General features: G+C 40.5%; 1 protein-coding gene across 1 annotated transcript in view; it reads right to left on the bottom strand.

Annotated features, from left to right (window-relative positions):
* man1a2 (mannosidase, alpha, class 1A, member 2) overlaps positions 1-10,238 on the bottom strand; it is a 121,841-nt gene that overhangs the window by 43,641 nt on the left and 67,962 nt on the right. The window lies entirely within an intron of this gene.

Genomic DNA, 10,238 nt, shown 5'->3' with positions numbered 1-10,238 from the left:
TTGCAACGCCACAGCCTACCTGAGTATTGTTGCTGACCATGTCCATCCCTTTATGACCATAATGTACCCATCTTCTGAGGGCTACTTTCAGCAGGATAATGCGCCATGTCATAAAGCACATTGTTTGTACAACATTAAAATCAACAAATAATCGTGATAAATAATAGTGATCTCAATATTGATCAAATAATTGTATCACTTTGGCCCTAACTGTGCAGCCCTACTAAGAGCTACTTACAGATTACAATGTGAGCTTGTCCTGATTTTAATTTTTGACACATTAAATTAAACCACACAAGAGATGGGGACTTTACCTGCACATCTCTCTGAAAGGAAGTCTGAATGACATCAATTTACAGTTAATGCACTCCAGAGAGGGGAAAGAGAGGGAGTTGGAGAACAGCCATTGTCTGAAATTTGACTAATGGGGCTTTACCAAGTTGAACTAAGGTAAAATGCCCATGTTAGCGGCTTTACACTAATCCATAAATACATTTTTGGGATGTTAATAATTAACCATTTAACTGACAGTAAGAAGTTGACTGCTAAGTTTGTGGCTCTCACAACGAACAGGTTCATGTCACTAAGTCGATGAGGACAGGCTGGTTAAACTGGACAAGTCTGCGGTCAGCTCCAGACCTGTATCCTGCTGTCCACTGGCGCTGAATAGGGAAACGGGTGAACTGGGGCTCAGTCGCTTGCTTATCGGTTAATGATTGGTTAACAACGGTTGGTCGGGATAAACATCTGAATTAGCCTCCATAATACATTTTATTTGTCACATGAAATCATATGAGGTGCAATTCCAGTGAAATGTGTGATATTTGTTTTCTTATTTTACCATATGAGGTAAATGTATTCTTTAGTCAGGGGCAGGTCATTCAACATTCATAACCTGTTTTGAAGTTGGACCGTAACACCCTTCAGGTTTGGGCCAGCGGTGGTCGCCAAATCGCTGCCCATTTACCCTCAACAAACCTACTCTTAACCCATCCTATAGGCTCTCTCTGCTACTTGCCCTCTCTCCCAGTTTCTAAAGCTATCAAAAAAAGTCCATACTGCAGGGGAACAGCCATTCGTTTGGTCACCACTTCTCCCAAAAGACTATCATTTCGACCAGAATGTTTTTTTCTTATCTACTGGGGACCACAGCATTATACCTAGGTATGAGCGCTGGGAATCGTGTGGAGCTTCCCCCAACATCCAACCTCTTATCTCTGTGAGCCATTTGTAGCTGGTTGAATTCTGGCCTCTTTGTCATAACAAATCTGATTCCATCCTGAAACATAGGGGACTGCTCTATCTGCATCTCTACAAACTGGTTTCATTTTAATGTCAGCAAAAGACAGCGGGCAGATAGGGTCACCTGCAATCGACCTTGAGTTAAATGATTTTGCACACTGTCAGAACGTGTGATAATGCACCCGTGTCACTTGCAGCTGGGTCCTCCCTCAATTCCCACATGTGCAGTTGTGCTGGCAGGGCGAGTGTCGTGTCTGTGAAAGGAATGAGGTAAGGAATGGCCCTCACCGCCACAGCTCCACCTTATCTTCTTCTTGAGTGGATCACTCTTTGTCCAAGACCCCTGTGAGTATCTGGGCGGATCACTAGCTGTTGTGTTTCCTCCTCAAGGTTTTCCCCCTCTGTTTTAATCATCCGTCTTTTGTTAGCATACGTTATAAATTTGCAATGTCAATACAATATAATAAATGCAAAGATATTTACCTTGTGTATAGCTTAAATTCATACTGCAGAGAGTTTTATAGCAAAAGTGCCCCATTTTCTCAATATGTAATGCAGTACAAATTTTTCCACACAATTTTGTAGCAAGAAATAGGCACGATAACAATTTTGCTGGACGATAAATTGTTCCAGAAATTATTGCAATAAAAGATAATATTGTCTCGGACTCTCAGTCTCTTAACAACAAAGCACTGAAATAAATACCAAACACAATCAAAAACAATAAATGAAATGGAAATTAAAAACCGCACAGAAACAAAACAATAAATAAAGTGTGTGTAAACAAAATTGCACTTAAAAATATATTAAACATTAGGCATCAGGAGTAGCAAAGAGATGAAGCAGATGCCTCAACAGGCCTTATGCAAAATGCTTTGTTCAAATAAAGCAAAAGTGAATTGCAGGCCAGCAGGGTGTTCATAAAGGGGGAGAGAGAGAGAGAGGGAGAGGGGGAGAGAGAGAGAGAGAGAGAGAGAGAGAGAGAGAGAGAGAGAGAGAGAGAGAGAGAGAGAGAGAGCACATTCGTCAAAATGCCAGCTTTTTGACAATACTAAAAGGGCAGCATCTCTTTGGCAATGGAGCGAACTACACTGTGAGTGCAATTTTGCACGGCCCTGTTTGTGCTTTGTTTGTTGACTACACAAGAAGAAGGGAAGATGAAACCGGTCCATCTGTTGTAGTTTTCATTTCCAACTCAGAAAACTGAACCGGATGATTTTGTTTTAGGTGCATATGCAGGTTTATTGTGTTGCCGTGTTTCTGTATTACGACAAATGTGACATACCGGCTCGCTAAGGTCACATGGTTCAACACGGTCATGTGGTTTGAATGCAAAGTACTCCCACACTGCAGCTGTTGCGTTTGGCTTTGAACCCAATTCAATTGGTTGAGAGAAAGAGAGAGAGAGAGAAGGAAAACAAACATTATTGCGGCCGAAAAAGTATCGACCTATTCATCAATGGATTAACTAATTTCCTGACTATCGCGACAGGCCTAGCAGGCAAATAATTATATTAAACGGCTATATTACATTGATTGCTGAAAGATATTTATGTAGCAACGATGGGTGGCTAAAAACACCCTTCAGCCAACATTCATCATTTCAATATCGGTGTAAGCCGCCGTAAAAACCTCTTTTGAACTAACAAGTGTTTGCTTGGAGCCAACATGTCACAGACCTCCCCTTTAAATATTCAATATTGTCAAAGAGAGTGTCAAACCTTTTTATTGAAATTCACAATTAATCTGAAGAATAAAAGAGCAAAAGCACATTAGAAGGCAGGGTGGATGTTGTGTTGAACGGAGTGATGAAGGGTTTGGAAAATCTCGTAAAGCTCAAGGCCAGCATCTATCAATCTAACTCCCTGTCTGTCAGCCACCCTCACTTGTTAGCCATTTACAACTGTTGTTTAGGAGCCCAGACCCCAATAAGCATAGGAGCTATAAAAACAGCCCTAATTAAACGGTCCCTTGACATGGTGCTCTTTGGTTGCTTTTATACAGACCTTAGTGGTCCCCTAATACTGTATCTCAAGTCTTGTTCCCAAAATTCTGCCTAGGTGCAGATTTACAGGCACTAGAGACAGTCCCACAATGAGCTTTCCTTAGTATGTGCCATTTCTGAGTCTGTAGCTTTTGCTCGTTTGAAAGTCATGACGCCTCTCTTCCATGGGCGGGGCAAATTCTCTGGGCAGGCAAAGCAGAGAAAGGGAAGGTAACCTTGCCACTTATGACCTCATAAGGGGGCAAGATCCCAGATCTGCCCATCTGAGCTTTCAATCTCTCAAAGGCAGAGCAAAATACCCAGGGCTTGGTTTACACCCATCGCCATTTCATTTATTCTTGGCCTCCACACTCTTGGTTATATTTTGTTTAACGTACAGTAAACTGCGGCTCGACTTTAAGCACTTAAGCAATTTTGCGGATCTATCAATCAGTCAAATACCGGAAATGTAATCAGCAGCAATTTTGAGAATCAATTCATCCTTATGAGTAATTTCTAAACAACACATGTCAAAATTCGGGGATTTCAGCCTCTCAAGTGTTAATCTGGTTTCCAAAGCAATCCACGATGAAAAGACGAATTGACAATGAAAATAATTGTTACTTTACGCTATAGTTAATTGATATTAGAACATTTATTTGAAAATGTAAGATTTAAACTTGGCCTCTATTCTAACGGCAGATAGAGAACCTGTTCCTAATGCAACCGCTTCTTTCTCTGACACTTTTTCTAAATTAGACTGCCCTTAACTTAGCAGTGAAATAATGCTGAACCGATGCACCGCTTATTAAACCCCAAACGCAGCTGAGATGAAGTGAGTAGTTCTTAGCACAGTTGAAACATTTTATTACCTCTTCTTTAGTGAGTGTGGCACATTTACTGTTATTTAAGTGTTTTTTTTCACATTGTTTTGCCCCTGCTTACTTATACACATTATTCAGTGTGTTATGTAATACATGGCTTTATAGGAACACGTGAAGGTACATTAGAGACCAGTGCATGCAAAAAACCTTTATCATTCTACTTCATTAGTACTTATACTGTAAAGCCAGCATTTGTCTAGCATTTTCACAGCTGACGGTTGCACTTCAAAAGTATAGTGTAACGCAAGCATTATGTGGTGCATACATATGAATTTGAATGTGAGTGCAAGTATGTAGCCTTACACAAGGTTTGGCTCAAATATTTCACTAAAAGCATGAAAAAAATGTGATGTAGTCCTTGAAGTTTAAAGGCAAACAACTGAAAAAGATGTCATTCAGGCATCTCTAAAATATTAAATTCTGCAATAACTTCTTCCAGGTGACAAGATATAGGGACATGAAGAGCCGAGGAAGTAACTGTCAAATGGTTTTCACCCTCAGCAAAAAGGCTAAGGGGGAAATGGGACAGGATGGGACAGGGGTCATCTACTCATGACAAACATGATAGCTTTCATTGTGTAGGACTGAGAAAGCTTGGCAAAGTCATGAAAAATAGACAGCAGAATGTTACTCGGGAGGCCATCTTTTGTTACTCTCATGTCTGAAAGAACACAGTGTCACATATAACATTTAAGTGCTGCTCCTTTAGGATTAAATATGGTCAATCAAGTATGGCTGGAACATTATCTTTGACAGGTAACACTCATTTATCTCTCCATCTCTGCCGCATTGTCTCTGATCAAATCCTCAATTTAACCAGGGTTATTAATGCGTCAGTTAACGGAGTCCATTCATTTGGGGGATCTTTGAGCCTGGCGATGGATCTAACGCCGACACATCCATCATCAAAGGGCAAGCTGCAGAGCAGGGGCCCCACTAGGACACTGGAGACTCCAACAATGACTCACTACTTGGGTCAATCTGACATGGCAGCAATTTAATCATTAGTGGTGCGGTTGGTGTGTGGCTTAATCGAGAGGGGGTGGAGGGAGGTTGTAACAAACACATGATGTATATGTTAAAAGTATATGAGAGCCATACATGATGACTTTAAGTCAGGACTATTTGACACTTGGAATACTAGACAACAGACAACATGCACTTTATTGTAATTATATAAGATCGAGCTAAGTGACATTATGTCAAGACCTTGTGCACACATACTCCAAAATGCTTAGAGGATGTCTCACAACAGCAGTCGCTTGAGTAAATGTCTCTAATTTCTTTAGTTTACAACATAATTACAACTTGAATCTTTGTTTTTGTTGGTCATGGTAACATTTGGGCACTGGGAAGGTGGCATCCTCACTAATTAGGAAGAACAAGAAAGACAAGCGGTATTTGCCGTAGTTTTGCGCACACACAACTTTCCTGTGCAAGGATGGATCACTACCGAGATTCACTGCACTCACTTTCAGTTTTAAACCCAGTCAAAGCAGGTTGAATACACTCATCTGGGTTAATTGACTAAACCTAAAATTACTGTAGGTATGACTGTCACGTTTCTTGTTCTACCGTCTTCGTTGGAGTGATGTTCACAGACCTCAGCAACTGAGTTGAGTACAATGTTGGTGGCAAAGCTAAAATAATAAGAAGATGGAATTACCCTTGAAAAAAAGGAAAGGCAGTCTAAACCTTACAGTATTACTCATTTAAAGACATGCTAATTTAAACATATCCAAAGTCAGTTCTGATCTTAAAATATAAATTGATTAAGGGAAAAAAAATCCTCACTATAAAAGGTCAAACTGACAAATCCCACACACACACACACACACACACACACCCACACCCACACCCACACCCACACCCACACCCACACACACACACACACACACCCACACCCACCCACACACACACACACACACACACACACACGTAGTTAAGGCCAGTACAGTAGTGCACAGGAGAGTGAATAAACTTGGCTAAGAATGAGGTCTTTAATCTCTTCCAAGGAAATCCAAGCAATGCCCTTATTCCTGCCGTGGAGAGGCTGGGTGTGGCCACAACCTCTGCATTACATCTTTGATTTTTACAAGGTCCAAGCTTTTTTTGCTGCTAAGTATACTGCAAGGCCACTTCAGGCTTCAAAAGTATTGGTCCCTGTGAGCTGGGGAATTACTTGTTTTGTAAAAGATCTGAGCAATACCTCCTGTGTAACCAAAGGCTTCTCTCTCTCTCCCCTGCTGCTGGTTCTTATAACTCAATTCCAATACATTTGCATTTTCCCCCCTCCATGTCTCATATTCCTGTCATAGTTATTGCATTTTTTATACTCTTAATAATGTTGCCCCTTTTTCATAAGGCACTGATCTCATATTGTTTGTTGCTGAGGCAGGTTTTATTACAGTGGCTGCTTCTGCAGGTATTTTGGATACCACTGTGCTAGACAACACCCTTTTTTGCACAAATGTAATGTAAAAACTTCTATTTAATGAACCAAAATTTTGCCACTGTCAGGGGAATGTTTATTTAAATTCCCAATAGCATCTTATCTACTTATCTACTATCTGTTCCATTCCACTCACATCCAAATATCCATCCCCCTTTTTCTGCTTTATTCTATCATCCCATATTGCACTGATCTTTTCATTTTCCACTCAACCATCCTCCATCTCAGTGTATGTGTATAGAAATTATTAGGAAACAGTTATTTAATTTAATGCACTTTGCATTTCAATTCAACCCATATACCATAATAAACCCCAGGCAGGTCTATCTGTCGATGATCACAAGTCTTACCCTTCAGTACCGTCTGTATTTTTCCAGAGATTGTGGTGAGACTTGAAATTCTATATTGTGGCTCCAGTTCTGTCATTGTCCTTGTATAAATTGAGCTATTCACCAGTTAAGACCTTTTACGAGCTTCTGGGAAAGGTCTTGAGGACAAGCGTGGCGAGAACGGCAGTCAGATGAGGATGTAGAGTAAACTTGGGTGACAAGCTAGCAGGTGAGTCATCACCTGTTGTGCTGTAGAGTAAGGCAGCTGCTTTTTTACAAAGTTAACACACATGCTTGCATTTGTTGGAACCTTTGCCACTTCCGGTGTAGAACCCAAAATACCCTAACCCAAAAACTGCTTCTCAAATGCTTCGGTCTGGTGATTATCCAATCTGCAGAGCTTTGCTCGTTAGTAGGCGTGCAGGATTAATCATTATGCAATCGGGATCTTGATTCATCCTGCTCACGATTTGATTTTGAAATAAATTTTTATCTAATAAAATAATTAATTAAAAAACGTTTTAATTTTTATTCCTGACTTTGATTCTCATTTAATTTTATGAGCCTACAGCATCACAAACACTACTATTTTCTTCTGTGAGTTTTAAACCGTATGAAATAAGGTTTGCTTTGCTCCCCCTTCTCTTCATTGAAGCCTCTATGTTTACAGGCTTGTGGTGATGCGCAATGTGCTACAGGTGCCGTTTGTTTGGTACTGGCAATTTGTTTTGTTTTGACATGGTTCATGTGTGAAATAAACATAACACTTCATGAGAAAAAAATTGTGGAATCGGGATTTCAATTCTAGGCTAAAAAATTGTGATTCATATTTTCCCCTCAATCGTGCAGGCCTACTTGCTAGTGTCCTCTTTCACTTTTATTTATTAACTTAGTTTACTGATGAATCAAAAGGCCACGCAAAAGGTCACCGTGATCATGAATTTTAAAATTTCCCTTTCACAGGGCAAATTTGCCTGGACTGGTAAAAATTACAGAAAAATGTTTTCTTTTAGATAAAAACATCATAGAACATGTTAAGTACCACTCACATGACAATTGATGGGATTTCTGAGTAAGCTAATTCATTCTGAGACAAACATATTGCATGCTGGCTAATACATGTAGGGACTCTTTTAAAAGCCTTTCCAATAAAAGGAGCAAAGCAACAGAAGCCTAGGGTTCAATGGTTCAATTGACTTTCCTCTCTTTGACCTCATCCTATCTTCAAATAGTCCTTCTTTCCAGGTATTTTCTTCTTATTCCTCACAGCCATCTCCACTGGCCATTTGTCTCCCCCTCAATCTGTCTTCAGGGCTGATCTTTCTTCCTCCATCTCTTTCTTGGTCTATCTATCCAAACCCTTACCTCCTCAGTCTGTGATTAAGCTTCACTGTTCTCTCTCTCCTTTTTCTCCTCTCTGTCCCCAATGTCTCTTCCTTCACACATCTCCTGCTGTCTCCTCTGTTTTCTACCCTCCATCTCATCCTCACCCTCCATTCAATCTAAGCCTTTTCTCTTCTTTCTCTCCCTTGTTCTCCACCCCTCAATTTCTCCCTGTATCCCTCTTTCCACTGCTTGACCACAGTGATCCTGAGGTTAATTAGCACTGCAAGTGTCAGACTGTTAGATCCCCTCTGCCTACCTGCAAGCTGCCCTGTGATTGCCTCCGTAGGGGGACTAACAAGCTCAGGAGTTAGACAGGGGAGCAGGCAGAAAGTAAGAAAAGAAAGGGAAAAAAAAGAGGAGTGAGAGCAAAGAGAAGGCACGGACAGAATAATGATTTCAAGGAAAATTTTGCAATGTGTGGGAAAAGGGGAAGAAAGGAGGGATGGCAGCTTAGCCATGATGGGCAAGCAGAGAAATAAGGGAAGAAAAGACATGAGGTAGAGTAGAATAAAGGAGAGAGGGGTATGTAAGGATAGTGAGAGGATAGAAGAGGGATTGGAGCCAATCCAATTGGAGCAGATAAAGAAAATAATCAACCAACTTAAAGTTGGTATTAGGTTGGAGAATGTTGGAGGGGTGGATAAAGAGAAAGTAAATGATAAAAGATGGAGGGCAAGAAATAAATAACTGAGAATTACAGAGGTAAAGGGAAATAAAGGAAAACCTAGGAAGGTGGACAGAGGGTAAAAAGATAAAAAAAAAGTGATAGACATGGCTGATGATGGTTAGAGGGGACAGATACAAAATGTGAATGCCAAATGTAATAAAAGAGGGAGATTGATGAGAATAACCTGGTCAAATAAAAAGACTGCAAAGAGGTTATAAAAGAAACCAATGGAAAGAGTGACAGTAAAGACCAAACAGGGAAGGAAAAAAAGATAATAAAACGGTACTGTGGAATGAAGACAGGGGCTGTAAGAGTATGCAGGGAGCAGAAAACATACCAGAAGGGAAAAGAGGGTGGACTGAGGTGATGGACAGAAGGAAGGGAGCTGGAAATTGGAGAGGAGGAGTAAAGCCGAAATAAATGCGGAGAGGTGCAGATTGTATGAGTGAGATGGAAAAAAGTGGAGGTTGTTAACCAAAAGACTGTAAGAGGAGAGAGAGAGGGGAATGAAACATAGAAATGGACAGAATGAAAGTTGAAATATGTGTTTTTATTACGTATTTAAACCTCTTAATTGTATTAAACAAAAGCCGACATTCTTATTGTTTAGATACTTGCAAATACTGAACATATCAATATATACTATTTGTACTACATATTATCTTAGGTCTAATGGTGATGGATGGCATTGACTGCATAAACCCTTAGTTCCTGTTACATGATTATTTGTCTTCCATTGGTTGGCTCTCATCAGGGCAGAGTTTCATATGAAGCATTTGGCTATTGAATATGACAGGAAATTATCATTTGTGATTCCTAAGCTGTTTTCACAGCTGATGCTGGCCGTCCAACTAGTGTTCAATCCCGAGTAGTAACAATTAGGCCTGCACAATTATTCGCAATTTGAACTAGTGCAATATCTAAATCGCAGGCAAAATATGTGTAAATATAAATGTAAATGGACTGTTCTTATATAGCGCTTTTCCAGTCATTGCCACTACTCAAAGTGCTTTTACATTAAGGGTGCTCCGATTGATCGGTCACTGATCGTTATCGGCCGATAAAGGCTTTAAATAGTTTGATCGGTGGTCTCCATAAAGGCCGATCAGATGGACCGATGAGAGGCACGACGCGCCTCGAAAATCTACGCGCAGCTAAAATGGCGGCCTACCTACATTCACCGGTCTGGCAGTTCTACAAGGTGTCTGAAAAAGAGAATACATTAGCGATTTGCAACGTTTGTGCCAAGGAAATTCCACGAGGCGGAAAGCTCCAAAGACATTTCAACACCACC

The sequence above is a fragment of the Etheostoma cragini genome, chromosome 11, assembly GCF_013103735.1.
Source record: "Etheostoma cragini isolate CJK2018 chromosome 11, CSU_Ecrag_1.0, whole genome shotgun sequence".
NCBI lineage: Eukaryota > Metazoa > Chordata > Actinopteri > Perciformes > Percidae > Etheostoma > Etheostoma cragini.
This window is presented reverse-complemented; position numbering and strand designations above follow the sequence as displayed.